Source organism: Elaeis guineensis, chromosome 14 (assembly GCF_000442705.2).
Source record: "Elaeis guineensis isolate ETL-2024a chromosome 14, EG11, whole genome shotgun sequence".
Taxonomy (NCBI): Eukaryota; Viridiplantae; Streptophyta; class Magnoliopsida; order Arecales; family Arecaceae; genus Elaeis; species Elaeis guineensis.
The window spans coordinates 67827303-67849474 of NC_026006.2; the positions used below are offsets into that span (position 1 = coordinate 67827303).

The 22172-nt window shown below is 37.4% G+C and overlaps 1 long non-coding RNA gene and 1 other non-coding gene across 2 annotated transcripts; one reads left to right on the top strand and one right to left on the bottom strand.

Moving 5' to 3' along the window:
* Positions 1–943: 943 nt before the first annotated feature.
* On the bottom strand, positions 944–2476 carry LOC140853787 (uncharacterized). Its single transcript, XR_012136891.1, has 2 exons — positions 1977–2476; positions 944–1806 (listed from the first exon to the last, which is right to left on the bottom strand). It is a non-coding gene; the product is annotated as an uncharacterized lncRNA (long non-coding RNA).
* A 10013-nt stretch (positions 2477–12489) lies between these two features.
* Positions 12490–12596, top strand: LOC114914805 (small nucleolar RNA R71). Its single transcript, XR_003802594.1, has one exon. It is a non-coding gene; the product is annotated as a small nucleolar RNA R71 (small nucleolar RNA).
* Positions 12597–22172: the final 9576 nt, after the last annotated feature.

Here is a 22172-nt window from a genome sequence, read left to right on the forward strand (position 1 = left end):
AGTATATGTACGATCCTCGTGAGAAATATCAGGAAGCTGCCTATCAAATTGTACGTTATCTTAAAAGGTGTTTTGGATGTGATATTCTGTTTCTCATCATAGACATCTTAAGATCGAGGGGTATACTGATACTAACTGGGCTGGAGCTCTGAATGATAGAAAGTCCACCTCCAGTTATTATATTTTTTTGGATGGTAATCTTATGACATGGCCCAGCAAGAAGCAGAATGCAGTTGCTCGTTCCAATGCAAAGGCTGAATACCAGGTCTTAGCTCAAGGGGTCTGTGAAGTTATATGGTTAAAACAACTCCTGACTGAGTTGTATTTTTTTCAGTCTTTTCCTATGTTTCTCTTCTGTAACAATAAGGCAGCCATTAATATTGCTAATAATCCTGTTCAGTATGATTGGATGAAATATTGAAGTTGATCGATATTTTATTAAAGAAAAGCTAGATCAGTGTGTTATCTGCCTTTTTTTTATCAAATTCTTTAAACAGCTGGCTGATATTTATACGAAAGGGCTTAGCACTCCAGTTTTTATATTTATCTGTAACAAGATGGGACTCCATGATATCTTCGATCCATCTTGAGGGAGAGTGTTGGAAAGTATATTGTATTTCCCTAATTAGCTACTCTAATTAGGAATGGTAAAGGTGGCTATGGGCTATGATGTTTCTTTGTAAAAGAAAATATTATTGTATATAATGGAGACTACTCCACCCCATACAATATAGAAAAATAAATTATTCTCCTTTCTTTCCGCATTCAACTTCAGTAAATGTGTTTGACAATACATAATTATATCAGCCACCAACCTTCACCTTACATTCTATATCATGTGCTTTTCTTTAAGCTCCTGATGGCCACCCAGAAAACTTTCTCAACAATGTAGATTATAACAGAATATGAGTGGGCGGAAAAAGGTCGGATATCACAAGACAGATTAATGCCCAAGTACAACCCTTGATCTATCAACTTATTCAATTTAAGAATGACACTCCATATGCAAGTCAAATAGTGCAACAGGTGCAACAGAGCACAGTAATCCAGGCTTCAAAACTAAAAAGAACCCTTCATCATTTTCTTGAAGCAAACTCCACATAGACCAATAAGTTTCTAAGCCTGAAAAGATAAAAATCATCAATATTTTGACCAAACTCCATGATGCTCTATCTGTAGTTGCCTGAACTTCGGAAATGAGCCAACTAACCGCTGGAGCACTCTGATAAATCCACCGTCAGGGAGACTATCTTCATAATCAGAACATTTCCAGAAAAGAACCATACAAGCTCCAACATTATGGCACTCATGACTTTACACTAGACTCACAAGAATTTGTTCAAATTTGATAATCTAGAACACCCTGAATCCTAAATCTGGGACACAAAAATTGCATTAATATGAAATTGTGTTCTTACATCCCAAATCAAAGTTTCTGCATCCTTCAATGCGAACTTGTTTAAAAGTTTCTTCTTATAATTAATCTCATCTTCAACTTCCATCACCATTTTCAATATTTCTAAGTTGTTCTGGACCGGATTCAAAGCCGAAATCTATGGAATCACTGTCATCAAAGGCACTGGGAAGAGACACCGAACCACTACGGAATCGTAACATGAAATCTTCTCTCCCTTGGAACGACATAACATGCAGCCTAGATATCAAAATTTATACAAATTTTTAAGCCAAAATACCTCAAAAGATGGGCATCAGATGAAATTAGCTACTCCCGACCGTAGTTGCCGCGAGCAACAATTCAATCAAAAGCCATGAACCCTTTATTCTTTGCTGAAATGGAAAAGCTTTCTGAGGAAAAAAAAAAAAAAAAGAAAAAAAAAATCAGATCGATAACGACCGAATTCAAAGAAAAAGTAAAATATTTTTTATTTGTTTGGCTGGAAGGATTGATACGAAGATTTCAAGAAAAGAAACGATAAACAAAGCCGCATTCCACGGAAAAGGTAAAAAGATTAAACCTAAGAGAGGAGCCGCTGCCAACCGAACAATAAGACGGGTCATCTGCATACCGGGAAGATCTTGCTCCCTTCTATCCCCAGGCAGAGCAGCTCCTTGGCCGAGTCGAGCGCGCGGTTGAGCGGGCCCAGCTACCGCGCCGTCTGCTTGGAGATGGGGTCCTTGCTCTCCTTGAGCTCCTACAGCATGGGCGCCAGCAGCTTGATCCGAGCCGCCAGGTTGCAGGACTGCTTCTTGTACGCGTTCCTGTACTCGGAGACGGCCGGGATCTCTTCCACCGCCTCGATCAGCTTCTCCACCACCGCCACTGCCGTCCCATTATCTTCGTCCTCCATATCGCTCTCACTAACAGCAGACCGCCCGCCGCCGCCGGATCAGATCGGCCTCTTCTCCACCGACCAAAATCTGTAGACAGGTCGAAATCGAGGTGCAGGTCGAGGGGATTGCAACGGAGTTCAGGGAAGGCGTGGAAATATTATAACCACGAAAGGATTTGCGTTCCCAAAAGGGAATCAAGGAGAGGAAGAGGAAACATAGTAGTAGTATTTATTTATTTATTTATTTTAAAAAAGCACTGGTCGGTTAAAACATTATCAAGCTGTGAGGGATTCGCTACAATGCAGGTCCTTAAAAGGTTCCTACAATTTCATACGTCGCAGGTCTTCCATCACCATTAGGACTGGGAATGGATCAGACCATTAATGTACGGTTAATAAAAGAATGACACGTATGCAGTTGCAGTATTTGCTGCAAGTAGAATTGTACGGTGCATGGTACGGTGGCATCGCTCGATCCATGCTGTGGGAACAAGACGCAAGGCCGGCACCTATTTTTCTTTTTTTTTTTATTTTATTTTTTACATCGCCAATTCTATAAAAAATTGGATTATTTTTTTGAGAAGCTATAAAAAATTGGATTATTGATTCTACTCTAGTATTTTCTTGATTAATGGCCTCTCTTCTCTCTCTCTCTCTCTCTCTCATGATCCCCCTTCATCGTGATATCCTGGATAATGGATGGTAGGGGGCGATAGTATCCATCCCCTTTGCTTCCTCACCTCCCTTCCTGGATGATCGGAGTTTGATGGCAAGTGATGCATGTCGTAGCACAATAAAATTAATCTTATTTACAACTATACAGATAGAATGAGTCGGGATCGTATCCGCAGGGATCTTAGTTGATTATTTCAAAAATATAAAAAAAATAATAATATATTATAAGAAACTAAAAAAAGTATGAAAATTATAATAAAATTATTTTTATTAATCAAATAAAGAAGTATATATAAAAAATAAAAAATAAAATTATGATACAAGACAACTAAACCAAGTTGATCTTCTTGCTGTATCCGATGGTGGATGTGTCTCCTTGAATCCTTCGTATTCCTCCGTGCAGACAGTGGCAGGATGGCTAGAATGCTTGATCTAGGAACTCTAAGGAAGAAAGGTTGATGGAAGCGGATAAGTAGAAGAGAAAGGGTAGCGGCACTAGGATTAGGATCTCTCTCAGATTTGATGGAATGTGGAAAAGGGATCTGTGGAGGAATATTATGTCGTGCTAGGGTTAGTACCTCCCTTAGACTTATGGAGAAGAAGAAGAGGGAGAGAGAAAGAGAGAAGTTTGAAGAGAACTTAGGGTTGGCTTGATTGAAGACGATGGAGGCCTTGAAGTTCTATTTATAGAGTGAGGAGGCTAGGATTTCATGAAAAGAGAGGTGGGAGCGTGAATAAGGATCCTTGGATCTTTATATTAATTTTTCTCCATTGATCTTTAAGTCGTGTTCACACTACAATAGGAGTTGGTTGCCTGGTTCACTCAAGTCTGATCTAATTTGAGTCTAATTTGAGTCATATGAACCAAACTCCCAATTACCTGCAAAATATACTAGAAAGCACCATATTTCAATAAAATAACATCAATTATTATAATATTTAGTAACTCTAGCGACTTAAATTAAGTATTCATCACACCCCCAACTTGAACTTTTACTCGTCCTCGAGTAAAATAGATACATTAGCATTGTGCACCAAATTATCTTTGAATCGAAAGTTATCCTAAACATTCCTAACTATTGTGGATATCCGGCTAGACCATTAATGAGGTACTTTATTGGATTATCAATTCGACCCAATTAATGGTTGAGTATTAATCACAGAAATTTTTAAAGATCTTTTTTTACCAACTTTCCACTCTACTCTTTAAGTCCTCTAACTTGATGTGAATAGGGTTTATTGTCTTCTTACAATTTAGTCCCCTTATTCTTTCTCTTTTCTTTTTTTTTTTTCTTTATAAAAATATTTATTTGTACAATCAGTGTAATATCCTAACCCTTTAAGCTTTCTAATTGACTCTTGTAATGAGCTTTAGACTAATGACTCCCAAATCAGTTGGCTTTAGGATATTAAGTATAAAACACCCCTCAAACTTACTGACTCAAGTCAAAAAGCAATGAGTTAAAAACTGATTATACAAATAGTTTCTTCATATTCTTACCTTTTAATACGAACAACAACTCTTACTTAGGCGAAGGGATTCGGTTACTTAGTGAGAAATATTAAAAATCTTTTTTTTTATTTTATCTTTTTTTATAATAAAAAGAGATTTTTGCATACCTCGACATTTCCACCCATACCCCCATAAAATAGATTCTTCATTGAGATGGTGGGAAGAGGGTTCTAGAATCATTTCAAAATTTAGTCTGGTCTAAATTTTTTCATTAATTGGACGTTCTTAATAATTTTTTTCTCGATATTTTTAAAATTATCTAGACCATTAATCACTCATTGATTAGGATGCCCAGTTAACTTCAAATCGAAATAAAATTTAAATATACAAAACTAATTATTTCTGACCATACTCGAGGACTTAATTAAATTAGTTATTCTTTCCCCCAACTTAATTTTTATTATCTCCAACAGAAGAAGAGAATCATAATAAAGCTAAAATAGAGTGTAACAAGGAAGGATACCACCTGAGTTTGATACGTGTAATCTTGATTGAGAGGTCCTTCATTGCTGGGCGTGGTGTGTTCTTGACTCCATTGATCGTAGTGCTCCCCCCCAACTTGGCTAATTATCTTTCTCAAAAATTCCTACAAAATAAAAAAAATTGGATAACTGAAAAATAAAATATTGGATTGTCTCTCAACAAGCGCTAAGTTTAAGGTCTTCAACTAGACCAAGCCAAAGTTCAATTATAGACTAGATCCTGCAATTCAATTAAGTTAACTTGCTCGCCATCTTTGATTTCATCCACATAATGTTTCAATCGTTGGCCATTTACTTTGAAGGTATTTTTTATTTTAGGATCTTTGATTTCAATTGTTCCATGAGGAAATACCTGAGTTACGATATATAGTCTATCCCAACATGAACGGAGTTTCTCAGAGAATAGTCGTAACCTCGAATTATAAAGCTACATTTTTTGATAAAGTTCGAATATTTTTTATGAAATATATTTATCATGATAAGCCTTAGTTCGAGCCTTATAAATTCGTGAACTCTCGTATGCTTCATTGCGTAGCTCTTCTAATTCGTTTAATTGTAGTCTCTTATTACTACTCATATTTTTCATGTCGAAATTGAATTACTTTATAGTCCAAAATGCACGATGTTCTAGCTCTACTGACAGATAGCAAACTTTTTCAAAACGAGCCGATAAAAAGATATTCCTACAGGATCCTGTATGCAGTATAGTAGACCCATAATACATCGTCTAATTATCCAGACCAATCTTTTCGATCGGGCCTAACCGTCTTCTCAAGAATTCGTTTGATCTTCCTATTGGAGACTTCCACTTGGTCACTAGTTTGGGGGTGATATGGTGTGGCAACTTTGTGAGTGATTTCGTATTTCTTCATTAAACTTTCAAAGTGTCTATTTGTGAAGTGTGTACCTCCATCACTAATAATGACTCTTAGACAATCGAATCGACTTAAGATGTTCTTTTGAATAAATTTAATTACTACTTTGTGATCATTCGTCTTGATTGCCATAGCCTCAACCCATTTAGATACGTAATCTACCGTAACTAAAATGTATTCGTATCCATAGGATGGAGGAAAGGGGCCATAAAATCGATTCTCCAAACATCAAAAACTTCCACGACTAAAATGGAAGATAGGGGCATTATATTTTTTCTAAAAATGTTCCTCGTCTGCTGACAGCGCAAGCACTCAAAGCAAAATTTATGTGCATTCTTAAACAATGTCGGTCAGTAAAACTCACTTTGTAATACTTTCACGATCATTCTCTTTCTATTGAAATATCCCCCACATGTATGAGAGTGACAAAAGGTAAGTATACTTTGATACTCACTCTTAAGGACACAGCATCGAATCACTTGATCAGAGCAATGTTTGAATAATTCGGGTTCCTCTTTATAATAATGTTTGACCTGTGAGAAGAATCGATCATTCTCCTATTTTGTCCCATGGAGAGGAACTTGTCCTGTTGCCAAATAGTTAACGATGTGGGCAAATCATGAGATTTGATCAGAGGTAGTTGCAAAAAATTATTCGTCAGAGAATTTCTCCTTAACTTCATCTGTACTCATCGTATGATCAACTAAGATTTTAAAAATATGATCAGCGATCACATTTTCGAAACCCTTCTTGTCTCAGATTTTTAGATCAAATTTTTGAAGCAGAAGGATCCATCTGATCAATCATAGTTTAGTATCTTTCTTAGAGAGCAAATATTTCAAAGCTGCGTGATCAGAATATACTAGAACTTTAGACCTTAACAGATTTGAATAAAATTTATCAAGAACGAATACCACCGTTAGTAGCTCTTTTTCTGTCGTGATGTAGTTCAATTGGGATCAGATAGAGTTTTGCTAGCGTAATAGATCACATGTGGCTCTTCATTGATTCTTTGACCTAAGACGGCCCCTATTGCGAAATCGAAAGCGTCACACATGATTTCAAATGAAAAGAATCAATCAGAGGGTTTTATTATGGGTGTTGTTGTCAGGACTGCTCGTAATGTGTAGAAGGATTGTAGACATTCTTCATTAAAGATAAATGGTGTGTCTTTGGCTAGCAGATTGCACAAGGATCTCGATATTTTGCTAAAATCTTTAATGAAGCGTCTGTAAAATCTAGCATGACCTAGGAAGGATCGTATTTGTCGAATCAAAGTGGAGGGTGGTAGTTTTGAAATGACCTCAATTTTGGTTGTCTACCTCAATCCTTCTTTCAGAAACAATAAGTCCCAATACGATTCTTTTTCGAACCATGAAATGGCTCTTTTTCCAACTTAAAATCAGATTTATTTTCATGCAGTACTTAAGGACTTTGGAGAGGTTATGAAGACAATCCTCAAAAGTAGTTCCAAATATGAAAAAATTATTCATGAAAATTTTGAGATATTTGTCCACTATATCTGAAAAAATGGTCAAAATGCATCATTAAAATGTAGCGGATGCATTGCAGAGTCCAAATGGCATATGCCGAAAAGTGAAAGTGCCATAGGGACAAGTGAAGGTGATTTTCTCTTGGTCATCTAAAAATACAGATATCTGATTGTACCCTGAATAACTATCTAAAAAATAAAAAAAATATTGATCCACTAACCGTTCTAGGATTTGATCGACGAAGGATAATGAAAAATGGTCCTTCCTAGTAACAGCGTTTAGTTTTCTATAGTCAATGCATACTCACCAGCTAGATGGTATGCGAGTGGGGAACAATTCACCTTCTTCATTCTCCACCATAGTAATACCTGATTTCTTAGGTACTACTTGGGTAGGGTTGATCCATTTACTGTCGGATATGGGGTAAATGATTCCAGCATCTAACCATTTTACCATCTCTTTTTTCACTACTTCCCACATATTTGGGTTCAGTCTCCTCTGTATGTCTCAATGGGGTTTGGCATCTGCCTCGCAATAAATGTGGTGCATATAGATGGAGGAGTCAATTCTTTTTAGATCGGCAATGGATCAGCCGATAGTCTCTTTATTTTTCTTTAGAATACCAACCAATTGTGCTTCCTGATCTAAGGTCAAATATGATGCAATGATCACCAGGAGGATATCATTAGGTCCTAGGAATGCATACTTGAGTGTGACTGAAAGTGGCTTTAATTCTAGTATAGGTGGTGATTTTAATGATGGGACTATGGGTGTATTGGCTAATGCGGATAATAGCTCGTACTTGATTGTCCAAGGAGGAATAGTTTCAGCATTTGATGTATCAACTAGAATATTTACTTCTTCGCTACCTCTCTCCATATCACAGTCATCCACTCTAAAGTACGTCAAGTGGGTGTCTCAAAAATTATATGCAAAAATCATTGATGTTGCTTCCTTTATGATGTCCTCGAATATATCTATCTCGAAGCAACTATCAGTTGATGGTCCCTGGGATGCACTGAACATATTCAGTCTCGATTTCTTATTTCCAAACGATACGTCTATGACTCTTGTCCCACAATTGATGCACGCGTTTGTAATTTGCCTTGGATTGCCACTCTGTTCCATGTCAAGGACTAAAAAATTAACTGAAAAATAGAACTCATCTATCTTGACCAAAATATCTTTAATCATCTCACGTGGTGTCTTAATTGATCTATCAGCTAACTGTAAAGTGACTGACGTAGGTTTCAGTTCTCCAAATCCAAAAAGTTCATAAATCGAGCTAGATAAAAGGTTCACACTGACCTCTAGGTTCAGGAGAGCTTGTTCGATGTGAAAGTCTCCTATAATGCAAGAAATGATAGGGGTGCCTGGATCTTTAAGCTTTGGAGGGATAGCATGCTGGAATATAGAGCTAGCTTATTCGATGAAATATACTTTCTTCAGAAGTTATGATCGAGATTTACGTTTCTGAGTGCATAATTCTTTCAAAAATTTTGCGTAAGCTAGGACCTGTTTGATTGCATCTAGAAGGGGGGATTAATTTGGATTTGCTTAAACAATTCTAACATCTCGTCGAGTCTTCCTCCCTTCCTATCTGCAAGAGTAGGGACTTTTAGTGTTGGGAATAGTATTTCAAAGCCAATCGTCAGCCTGTTGACGGTTGTGCTCCTTTTATATTAGTACATGAATTATAAATAAATAAAAATTATTTTAATATTTTTTCATCACAAATGTTTCATCTTCTAATGAACTCCTGTGTTGTGGTGAAGTCCTTAGGACTATTTAGACTTGACATAGGTGGATTTATCGCTTAGTCCTTAAACCTGTTCGCGATCAAATAATACGTTGTTATCAAGGACGACAACGTTTATCGAGCATCGGTTGTTGTGTGTCATATGGGTTGGTTGTCCTCATAATCAAGGAGTGTGGAGACACTGGTATGGCATACAGGTGAGATGTAATGGTACATCTGCACTGAACGTGACCGACTCCGGAGCTATTTCTGCTGTCAAGATTTGCTCCGATGGGATATGGGTATAAATGTTCCTCTGGCCTGAGACCGCCACGGTGACTTGCAAGCAACTCACTGCACTTAGGCACTGGACTACCTGAATTTCTAATTCAGTGACGGAAGGCTGCTGGGTGTAGTCAAGTACTTGACTTGTCGGTGCGTGTGTCAAGATGGAATTGATCACCCCAGTTCATGAGTTGTGTACAGTCGTGTTTTAATTTAGCAAAACCTTGGTCAGGGTAGTCCTAGTGAGGAGTCACAGGACTGTTTGAGTTGAACACGATTCGGATGATCTAATCAGGGTTGACAGTTTAACCCTGAGTCTACCTAAACACAGGGGTCAAAAGGGATGAATTATACAGTAACTATATTCACGTAGGTTCTGAATGTTGCGATTACGACTATTCGACCTATCCGATCGTCGGGTATCATTGCTAGATGGTCACTTCGATTAGTACAGGAATTGATTTCTGTGCTACCGGCTTAGGTTCGAACCTGCGGGGTCACACACATTAGAGGTTTCTTTCTGATCTGATGGCTGATTATGAGTCTTATGTGTTTGGAACTCTATGATTGAGAATTAAGATTCTCTGATCATGAGTTCCACACATTTTGGGTACCGGGGTCAAAATTTTAAATTTCAAATTTTGAATTTGAAATTTGAACTCTTCGATCAAGGTTTCATATTGATGAACTTTGATACCCGATTGCCCATCGAATTTGGACTTAATAATTATGAGAGATTTTATTAGTGATTTGATCGCTAATTAACTCAATTTGATTGAGTAATTATTTTTGGATCAAGTCTAATTGAATTAGATTCAGTTGGGTTTGACCCGATTAGGTTAAGAGTTGACCTAATCGTCGAGATGGTTTGGTCCCTGATTTGATCAGGAGTTGGGCTTAGTCAATTTTCTGATTTGATTGGAATTTTATTGAGCCTAATTAAGCCTAATTAAGTTAGGTTTAATTTAGTCTAATTATGCTTGACCTATTTTGATTAGGTTGGTTCAATTAAGATCAAACCACCATTTGAATTTGAATCCCTGCACCACCTTAAATCTCTGCGTCCATTTGAATTCACGAGAAGAAACTTCTTGTGAATTTTCTCCTACGCAAAGCTCTCTCACGCCCACTTTTGTGCACCGTATGGATGGATAAAGCTGATTAGTTAACCATTCAAATTCAAAGCGTGTTTGAATTTGAATGGATAACTTATCTCTTTTGCCTTCAAGCTTATCCATCTTGTGCGCCACATAATTCGCACGAGAAAGAGTTTCTCGTGAAACCTTTCCACGGACAAAGAGTCCACGCCCTTCTCTTCTCATGCCACAAGTGGATAGGGATGAGTTGGTTTTCATTTGAATTCAAATTTGATTTGAATTCAAATGTGTAACCACTTGTCTTTATCCTCTCACGCGGATAAGACACGTTTTGAACTGTTTTAAAAGAGAAAGAAAGTGGGGTGTGAAGAAGCCTTGTGCGTGAGGTGAAGGTCCAAGACCTTTCGAGAGAAAAAGAAAGAAAAGAAAGAAAATTGAGCGCAGGGTTTTTGGAGTGTACCCTAGGGTTTCTACCTAGGGTTCGGGAAGTGAGATTGGTGTGCCACGAGTGTTGTGAGTCCACCAAATTTTAGAGAGAGATCCATCAGCCTCTCAACTAATCGTGCAGACAATCTGGAGCGTCCGAAGAGTCGACACACATTGATCAAAGGAGTTCGATCAACATCAGCCATCAAAAGGGTGAAATCACGAACTAGCATTCGTGAGGAGCCGATCAGACGGGAGCTTCGTGTGAATGATCCGCAGAGGCCAGACACTAGTGTGACTGCGACGTGACGATCAGAGCCCTTCGACGGTGATCAAATTACGGTGATCGACTACCCGCAAAAGATGATGTGTTCTAAACACAGTACAGTAAAAAGTTTACTGTTTCAAATTTGAAATTTTAAATTTAAATGCATGCTGTTGTATCATATTTAGATCCTAGTATAGGATTAATTAGTATTAATTAATGTGATTAATTAATAATTTCGCTGTAAAATAGTAATTTTGAAAAAAATTTAAAATTACCATTTTGCCCCTGCACTGAATTTTCGCTAAAATTTAGGGGAATCAAAAATAGAGCTTTAGATAAGTAAGATGATTTCGATGCAGTTGGTCCATTCTCTACTTTTGGGTCCTCCTTGTTCTTGGGTGATTCGGGCTTGGTCAGAGGTCTAGGGTCAGTCTCATTGGTTTTACTCATGTGTTCAATGGCCTTCCCACTTTTGAGAGTCATGATTGATTTGGCGTGTTCAGAAAAGATATCTGGAGTATTGAAGCACTCAACCATGAATTGCTCTCTTAGATTGCTCTCAAGTTGGCTAGGTAATTTTTCTCCTTCCCTCCTACTGACTGCGGTTGCTAGTTGACCTATTTGGGTCTCTAGCTTAGCAATGAATTACGTGTGGGAGTTAAGGGTTTGGGTTGACTTCTAATTGTTTTAGCACTTTTAGAATCTTCTCCTCAAAAGCTGAGTTGTGACCAGTGGTAAATGGTTGAGGAGCATTTTAGAACTGGTGGTATGGTCTATGCCTATATGTCGGATCCTGATAGTTAGGTCTAGGTACAGCAGGGCCAACCACTGGCTGTGATTTTCAAAAAAAAATTGAGTAGTTTCTCCAGTCGGAGTTATAAGTGTTCGAATATGAATCATTTTCTGATCCACGAGCTTGTTGAGTTTAAGCTTGCTGGACCTGCTCGTGCACAAACTCAGAAAATTGAGGTGCAGTTGGGCTTTCACTAATAAAATGGATCGGACTTGCACACCATGTACAAACATCTTGGACTGGGTTAGGTAGAGTCGAAGAGTGTCTATTATTCAGAAGACAGTTTAATTTTTGGGACAACTCATCTACCTTACTGTGGATATCCATAACATTTTCAATCTGATAGATTCCACCTCTTTTCTGTTGAGACATGGGTTGTTCTCTAGAGATGACAGAGATGTAATGCAGGGAGTTCTCACTAAATATTTCAAAAAGCTGTCAAGTCTCATCCTTACTCTTTAGCATGAATGTCCCATCACACGATACATCAATCATTTGTCGATGTTTCTCCGATAGACCATTGTAGAAATACTGAACAAGTTGCCATTTGGAGACAACGTGGTGGGGGCATTTACGAATAAGGTCTCTTAATCTTTTTCATGTCTCATGAAAAAGTTCATCATCTAATTGGAAAAAATTAGTGATGGCTTTTCTAATTTGATTTATTTTTTCAATTAAAAAATATTTTTTGAGAAATTTTCTCTAAAGATGGTCCCAAATTGAAATGATTATGGAAACTAGGGAGTTTAACCAATGCTTGGCTTTGTCCTTAAGTGAAAAAAGAAACAATTTCAATCTGAGGGCATCATTGGAGAAGTTTTGGATTTTTACTGTAGAGCATATCTCAAGAAATTCGTCTAAATATTTATACGGATCCTCATTCGTCAGTCCATAGAATGATGGTAGCATTTGAATAATGTTAGATTTTATTTCGTATTATGCCACCTCCACAGGAGGAGGCTGCATACATGGCGAGTAGGTGTAAGATGAGAGAGTAAAATACTCCCTCAATTATCGTGGTGGGTCAGTCTCTTGTTTTGGATCTATGGTTTTGATTTGGTTTATTCGAATCATTCTTTCTAGCTCTAAGTTTAATGGGTGTAAATCAGGTTGTAATGATCGACGTCCTAGCATGCATCCAAAAGATCCCACCAAGTTTTAATTTCAACAAAAATTTTTTTTTGGAAAGAGAAGAGGAGAAAAGGAGGAAAAAGAGTTCTAAAAAAGAGAACCTAAGGAGTTCTAATGCTAAGAAGATAGAGAAAAATTAATTAGATTTGATATTTTTAGTTAACAATCAAGTGGTTTAATCAATCCTATCTATGGGTTATCTTAGATCTAGACAGCTCCTAACTGTCAAGGTCACCTTCAAGCACTCCAAGTAGCAGACTAGCCACTCAATAGGTAAGTGTAAGGTTGGTGGGAGTTCCTCCGTTGCTTTCCTTAGACACCAACTGCGTTAGCCAGGTAAGTGAACGGGACCAATTAATGAACCATCTTTTTTCGGGACGTAATCTCTGAACCACTTTTTTAGACACCAGTTAAACTGACTAACCTGAATCCGATCCAATTTTTAGGATTCCTTGTCCTACTGAGCTTGAGATCCTTAGGGGTCAACGTCTAATCAATTTTAAATTAGAAGTTTAGGTTAATACAATTGCAAGATGGTGGTTTGTTGGTCAAGGAAGGGTGATGAAATCTCCACCTTATATTGATTAGGGTTTTGTCCTTAAGATTTTTTATGAAAATATGCAATGCAAAAAGAAAAAGTGTCCAAACATATTAAGTAACTTTTAAGATTTAATTGGTTTATTTATATTAGTCAAGTGTTATGTGGTGTCTTTATATTCTTTTTATATTATATTATCTTTAAGCAAGAAAGAATAAGAGGTAAGTTTTAAATTAGGTTAATTAGGTATGAGAAGATCTAGTAAATCTAATTAAATAGAAAGTAAATAATGCTAAGATTAAAAGGTAAATAGATAGCCTACAAATAAAGCAACAAATCAAATCTACTTTTAGGATAATAAATTATTTTAAGCTATGGAAAGCAGTAAATCACTAAGAATAATGGACAATAATAAATCAGATAACTACTCACTGTGCAAATAAAATAATCTCACAGTTAACAATAAAAGATAACTATATAATCTAAATAAAAGATAAAGAATCTAATCTACTTAAGAAGTAAAAAATTATTAATTATATAAAGCAGTAAATTATTCTAATCTATAGAAAGCAGTAGATCATCAGGCTATAGAAAGTAAAAAAAAAATTTATACATGAAAATAAAGACATCTAGATATAAAATAGTAAATCTACCATATACGAAAAGCAATATGAGGTAAAAATTTTTCAAAAAAAATAAATAAAAGATAATTAAATAATTAAAATAAATTAATTAACAATAAAAGGTAAACTACTAATCAGTAAAGTAAAGTATAGAAAGCAAGAGTACAAGAGAAGAAAATAATCAACTAGAAATATAAAGCAGTAAAGCATATAAGGTAGTCAAGCAATCTAAAGTAAGAAATAAAAATCTAAAAAGTAGTAAAATATTTTTTTTGTTATTTTATAGATTTTTTTTATTTTTTTTCAAAACAATCATGCCAAGATCTCTGACAATGGTGTCAAAATTTTATGCGTGTCGTAGTACACCAAAATTAACCTTACTCACTACTATGCAGATAAGATGAGTCGGGATCGTATCCACAGGGATCTTAGTTGATTGTTTCGAAAACATAAAAAAAAAAAGAATAATAGATTGTAAGAAACTAAGAAAGAAGCATAAAAATTATAATAAAATTATTTTTTATTAATCAAATAAAGAAGCGTATATAAAGAAAAGAAATAAAATTGCGATATAAGATAACTAAACCAAGTTGATCTTCTTGCTGCATCTGATGGTGGATGTGTCTCCTTGAATTCTTCATCTTCCTCCATGCAGACAGTGGCAGGATGGCTAGAAATCTTCGTCTAAAAACTCCAAGAAAGAAAGATTGATGGAAGTGGATATGTAGAAGAGAAAGGGTAGTGGCACTAAGATTAAGACATCTCCTATATTTGATGGGATGTGGAAAAGGGATCTGTGGAGGAATATGATGTCGTGTTAGGGTTAGTACTTCCCCTATATTTATGGAGAAGAAGAAGGAGAGAGAAAGAGAGAAGCTTGTAGAGAACTTAGGGTTGGCTTGATTAAAGAAGATGGATGCCTCGGGGTTCTATTTATAGATTGGGAAGGCTAAGATTTCATGAAAAGAGAGGTGGGAGTATGAATAAGGACCCTTGGATTTTTATATTGATTTTTCTCCATTGATCTTTAAGTTGTGTTCATACTGGAATCGGAGTTGGTTGCCTGATTCACTCAAGTCTGATCCAATTTGAGTCTAATTTGAGTCATATGAACCCAAACTCCCAATTACCTGCAAAATAAGCTAGAGAGTATCAAATTTCAATAAAATAATATCAATTATTACAATATTTAGTATCTCTAGTGATTTAAATTAGGTATTCATCAATAAGCAGATTTTATTTTCTACTTGCCGACCATTCTCTTCTATCATTGGTGGATAGGTCATTTATCCTCAGAGGTTAATCGTCGATGGTGACATTTTAGGAAATGGATGCTTATATGCGTTGCCCGACATTTGAATGTTAACCATCAGGTATTTACCATTCAAACTACTTCCTCACTATTAATTCCTTCCCAAATTGTTAGTTATGCTCAATCAGTTGTCTAGATTATTTTTTGGTTTGGTAACTAATCATTCATCTAGATTGAAGAAAAATATAGTTCAGTATAATAAATAATTTATTTTAATAACTAATAACTATAGTTTCTCTATATATTCATAATTATAAGTTATTTTATATGAATAACCAATGCTTAATATATTTGCCATATCATCATGCAGTCATTGTTTCACTCGGGTTATACCTATAGTTAATCAGGCGACCTGTGATCCCATCACTTTTCTAGTTCGACAAACAGTCCAAGTTTTGTTCTTGCTATTAAATGAAAAATTAATAGAAGATCCTGCCTAGGCAACTATGAACCATACCAGCAAGATTTTTCTTTTAGGAAAAAAAAAAAAAACCTCCTATTTAACTCAGTTCACGATCATTGAGTTGGTCAGCTTCCTATGGCACGTCACAAAAGCATACCACGAGAATAATGAAGTCACGCCCACTAATATGGCTGAGAGGCGCATTCAAACTAGCAACAACATATGATTTACTTGTACTATCTCAATGGATGGCCGGCATAGATCCGTAATGGACGTGGGTAAGTTCATCACTCCTTTCACTATAGTGCAGGTCGGCAACACAGATCATATTTTATTTTGACTTGATTGCTGGATCAATGATCCTAACCTTAAAACCATATTTTCGATATTATTCTGATTGGCTCTAGACAAAAAATACACCATAGCCTCTTTTATATCCAAAGACAGCCGGGCTCAAAACTTTATAAACTTATCCCATCCAACCACCCAATCAGAACTTCAGGCTTCTGGTACGTTGAGGACCTTCGATCGAACAAGCCATAAAAATAGGAAACATTGGAGATGGTTCTCCAATCACACATTCTCCGTATCGGCCTGCTACAAATTCCTAATTCATGGTGGGAAGGTATCCCATTTCGGTTTGATCATTTGAAACTTCCAATCACCGAAAAATACAAACTATTCAACTGGTTGTATTATCATCGGAAGATACTTACTGTCGATACCTTAGAGAAAAAAAGATTCCATGGTTCAAGTAAATGTCAATTTTGTTACAACACCAGCGAAATTTTGGACCACATCATGTTTCGTTGCAGCTATTCAACTGAAGTTTGGAAGCAGACATTACAGAGATGCAGCATTACAGACCTTCCATCTGACATAGAAAAACTCCGGGATGAATGGAGACAGAGACCATAGGAATTCAATTAAAATCAGAGTGCTAGATATCATTGTTTCAATCACATTGTGGTGCCTCTGGTTAGAAAGAAATAATAGGCTCTTCCTATCAGAAGCTCGCTCATTGAGGGAATTAGTTAGAACAGTGTTCTTTCTAGCGGTGGACTGAACAAAAAATTCGGATACAAAGGATCTAAGTACACTTAGTTCAAATCCCCCTGCTGAAGATATATAGGTTTTTGTCTTTGGGCTTCCATTTGTGCCCACCGAGACTTTCCCAATCTACATATATTACTTCAGAATGCATTCATCTAGACTACAGAAAGTTCAATTTTTCAACAGTCGTTCGACACTCTGTGGAACATCAGAACCTGAAAGGCGTCGACTTATTCTTCTCTACTCTCTCAGATTTCAATGTGGTAAATCATACTTTTTGTAGGAACAAAAGACAGGAGAATCATTCCCCCGATGGAACACCTCCATGCATTTTATTCTCCTATTCACCCATCTCATTGATACATTATCTAAATCATGTATATACTCTGACACCCCTCCTAGTTGCAATAATTATTGATTTACGATACTAAACGTTGGGGGGAACTTACTAACTTCCTCCTTGTTTGGCTTCAAAAAATTTTAAAATTTTATATTTATCTAGTAAAATATAGTATTATTTTTATCATTATTATTAAAATTTAAAAATAATTTCCAGCAAGAGCAGGACGGTTGGACTTGCACCGGTGCTGGTGCGTCATTCATGCGGTGGACCGCTGACGTGGACCAGGTTTACTTTTGTGGACGTGGCTTGTAGCTCTGGGCTGGGCTGGGCTGGGCTGCAGGGGCCACTGGAGTGCCGGAAGCCTACTCCGACCCAGGAGGGCCAGAACCAAAATACTTTAATACCAATAATGTGAATACGAACGTGGTTTCTGGCAATCTCGCTGGCCTTCGTGTGACGGTGTTATAATAAGAATAATACCTTCAGCTGCGTCACGTTGATGTATCTTGCCTACTTGACTGATCTGGAACGAACAAACTTCCGGTCCACCGATGCCGACATACCAGAAGGAGATAAAAACACGTATCATTCAGCTCATACATAGATGTGCACGTTCCATAGAAGACCATTATCTTCTCTTTTTTGGGGGGACTTGATTTCGTCACCTCTAAAATTTCATCACATAGCTCAACTTGCTATATATTCAATAAAACCAATGACCAATCAAATCTATGAATTATCAATACCATCGATTACAATCCGATGTGTTCTCACATGTCCGGAAAGGAATATTGTAACTAGACCAGCAAATTAGGAAAACACTCGATGTTGATGCACGTAAAAGGAAAAATTGTATCTATCTCAGTTGGCGGATGAGAAAAAGCTGAATCACTTGTCCACGAATCACGCAATCCCAAGCGCACAAATTTACACCCTCTCCTCTATAAATATCAGATACATGAACCTTCTAGGTATGATGAGAAAATTTGAACGCCAAATTATTATACTTTGATCTCTTTTTTACTTTCAATGTTTTCTCTTGTAACTCTACCCATTTACATTGCTTACGAGATTTGGCTTTCCAAAGGATAAAGTTATCCCTGTACATCGGATATTAGAGAGAGCTATCTGTTATACTGTAAAGTACAGTCATTTCGATGCTGCTGGCCATCTCTTGATACCTCTGTTCATTAAGACTCCCTTGTTGCTCCTGCAATGATCCGAAAAGCCATTTTCATTTTTTGGAAGCCCTCTTTTTCGGAGTTTGTCAAGATTAACTTTGATGGCGGTATTAAGGATGGAAGGATGGTGCGAGATTTATCATCTAGGGTCTGGATGCTAGACTGCTGCCAGCTAGAGGTTTCCAATCTCTTCAAGCCTTCAGTTCTGGGAGCTGAGCTTCATGCCATCTGAATGGATATTATCTTTGGCAAGCAGAAGCTGTGGATGGAGAGGATTTTCACTCTTCAACCATCATTAGATGGATCCATGATAGCAGGAGGCAGCTAGAAGCCCATCATTCCTCTCTAACATCTGGACTGCTCTTCGCCTCTCAGTTGCAGTAGAGGTGCGGCATATCTATCGGGAGATGAACAGTGCACAGATTGGATTGTATCATTTGTTGCAGAGTACTCTAGAGACTAGACTTGGCGATAGGGTGAAAGTATCATGTCGGCTCTGTGGGATCTTTTGTATTTTAACATTTTAGATTGCTCTCACATCAAAGTGGTGTGATCATCTATATATACCAAAAAAAAACTTTATCCATTTAAAGGGTCAGACGATCCTGATCAAACATATTTTAAAGATTTTTTGATCATTTTTTATAATTGCAATCAATTTTAGTACTACACGGTGCTTTTCTGAACCAATCGAGCAGAGAAATCTTACTCGTTAACTCATCTGCCTATCAAGTTAGATTTTAAGCGGCAATATTTTTTTTTTAGTTTTTGATAATTTTAGATGCATTTTTTATTTTTCATTCTTCATTCTGATAAATACACTCCTTCTATCTCTGCTCAAGGAAGATAATTAAGAAGTATAAGAACTCGAACAAATATGCTTTTATCATGTCTTTGATGGGTTATTACAAACATCCATTGCTTCTCTCTTGAGCGTATCCATTGCATGGCAATTAACATAAGATGTTGCACCACTGATGATACCGGCTAGCTAAATTATATATGCATGCTACGATTTTCGGCAATTAATTTAATTTCACCCTGCACCATCACAACTATTATTCTTATGTATTACCAGCCCCTTTCTAGCCATGTCAGTAGGGGGACTTGGTGGATATAGGACTTGTTGTGTGATTACTACTACAATGTGGGATGATCGTCGCCTTGGTGAATAAATATATGAAATTATAAGGTGACGTTACTGACTAAAAGGTCACGCTAAATAATATTCATTCACATTGAATTCGATGTAATGTTTTACATCATGGGCCAGAAAATGGAAAAATATTTACTTCACTTTTTTTTTTCAAGGTAAATTAATTTGCCGTGCTTGTCTGTCCTGTCATGGCTGACTAGGACCAGGTTTGAAATTAAGATGGAAGTTAAGTTAGCAGGTTAACAATGGCCCACTCTCTGCCGGCTGACCAAGGAGTTCTATATTCTTATTTGATAGACCTTAGTCCGGCCAGCCAGGTGGGAGAATATTTTTGACTTTAGACGACCCGCTTAAGTATGAGTTGGATTAGACCAACGAAGACCAATCTAACTTCAGGTTGGGTCGAACTAAGGGGTTCAAAAGACTCAAACCGGCCTTCATCGTGTGCCGACATTAATTTATACAGCCCCTACGAAGTCGATATATGCAACCAATTGAAAATTGAAACGCAGAGAGCCACAAAGAATACATGCTTGTTCTGGTAATGCTCACATACGTGCATCAGCCATTGAAATTAAGTCTCGCTAGGTGGCCAGGAGAAAAAATTTCCTGCATATTTTCTACTGAACAAGTTATTTAAATACGAGCACTTTATGACAATTTTCCCTTCTTAAAAAAATCTGTCAGAACGGTAAGCAAATGTTCATTGTTTAAAGATGCCTCTGGAAGTGGGATGACAAAAGGGAGAGGCGCGAGACAACCAATCTAGAAGGGCAATCAGTACTTCGGTTAACACTTTTCATTCTCTCCAGTTTCATGTATCAATTAGTCGAGAGAGAGAGAGAGGCATATGGGCCAGCATATGCCATTTTCTGGCTTGGCCCTAATTTTCGGGCCCGTCTTTCTAGAGATTTTATAGAAATAATATTTCAAAAGGTGAATATATATATACACAAGAAAGCGAGAGAGAGAATAACTTAACCACTAAGATACCATCTCCTTTTAGAGTGATCACAGCATCTTTATTGTATTAAACCCGTGTGACTGGGATGCTCCCATGATACTTACCTGCCATAGCATGCTTTTTTTTTCTTTTTTCTTTGGGATTGTGTTGGTTCTGGGGTGGGGGTGGGGTATAGGAGGGGAGTGTGGGCCGGACAAAAGAAGTGATGTGACGAAAATGCTCTACCAAGTTGTCTGATGCGGCCATTGAACTTGCTAGAGAAGTACAATCCCCTGTTTCTTGCGCTACAAAGTGGGGGTTCGATGCGGCCAAACACCAATCCTCGCTTCTTTTCTTGGTTATATACTAAGTCTCAGATCCGTGAGTCGCTGGCTTGATCTGTTCGAGAATCTAGATGCTGGTTAGATAAAATTATATATATATATATATAAAGAGGTGTCTGGTGCCTTTCGAATTTGTGTGCTTTGGATTATTTTCACGTATGCCTGGAGTTGTCCGTTTCCTCACCTCCAATCGATGGCCCGCTGGGCCAATCGTGAAAGTGACCTCCTCCTCGAGATCAACGGCATTGGCTGCGTGCTCGCCCGCTGTCCTTCCTTCGTGCAGATCCCACCACCTCCGCCGCATCCGTGCTCGCTTTCCATCCGTAGACCCAGCTTAATTGGAAGAGTCAGGTGCCCTTCGGATGGCTGTCCAGGAGAAGCAGCCAACGGCACCATTCTTCCTTTTTTTTTTTTTTTTTTTTTACTCACCGTCTGCCGGATTCACCCAGCCGAGTGGAGGACAGCGATGGGATTTTTATTATATTGATTTTTTTATTTTAAAAAAAATCTATATCCTTATCGTCGTCTCCGTTACTCGTCGACCGCCTCGGTTTGTCCCTCTCTCCTGCGCGGTGCTCATTTAAGTAATCAGTCCACTTGTTTCCAGAAAAAGTAATCATGCCCACTAGCTTCAGTTACTGTTAAATCATCCAATAGCCCATTTATTATTGGCGGAGGTAACATGGAACCAGCGGGGGTGTTGGATAAAACCTCTATAGCAGGACCGGTCATAAAAAAATTTATGATCGAGTATGCTATAAAAACGTCTACCAAAAAATAGGTGAACGTTTCTGTTTATACAAAATATTAAAATATTAAAAAAAATAAATTTTAAAAATATTAAAATAATTTAGATGAACGTTACATAACCATTTTTTTTTTTGATAGATGTCTTGGATGTGGTAGGCGACGAGCCGAACATCATTCCGTCTATAAAGATCCGGTTATAAAAAATTTTTTCCGTATAAATCTCATGCGTACAACAAATTGACCATCGTGATTTGCGCCTCAAACTCATCGTATTCGTCCGTTTAGAGTTGTGTCCGAGCCGACGCCACGTGGAGGGCAGAGATGGCGCCCGCGTGGAATATTTTTGTTGTGGCATCCGGACCGCGGCAGTGCTGTTGGGGGGCTGAGCAAAGTTATCTGGGGTCAGCGGACGGTGAGACGGGGTTGGAAGGAGCGAGAAGAGAGAGAGTGATAGAGAGA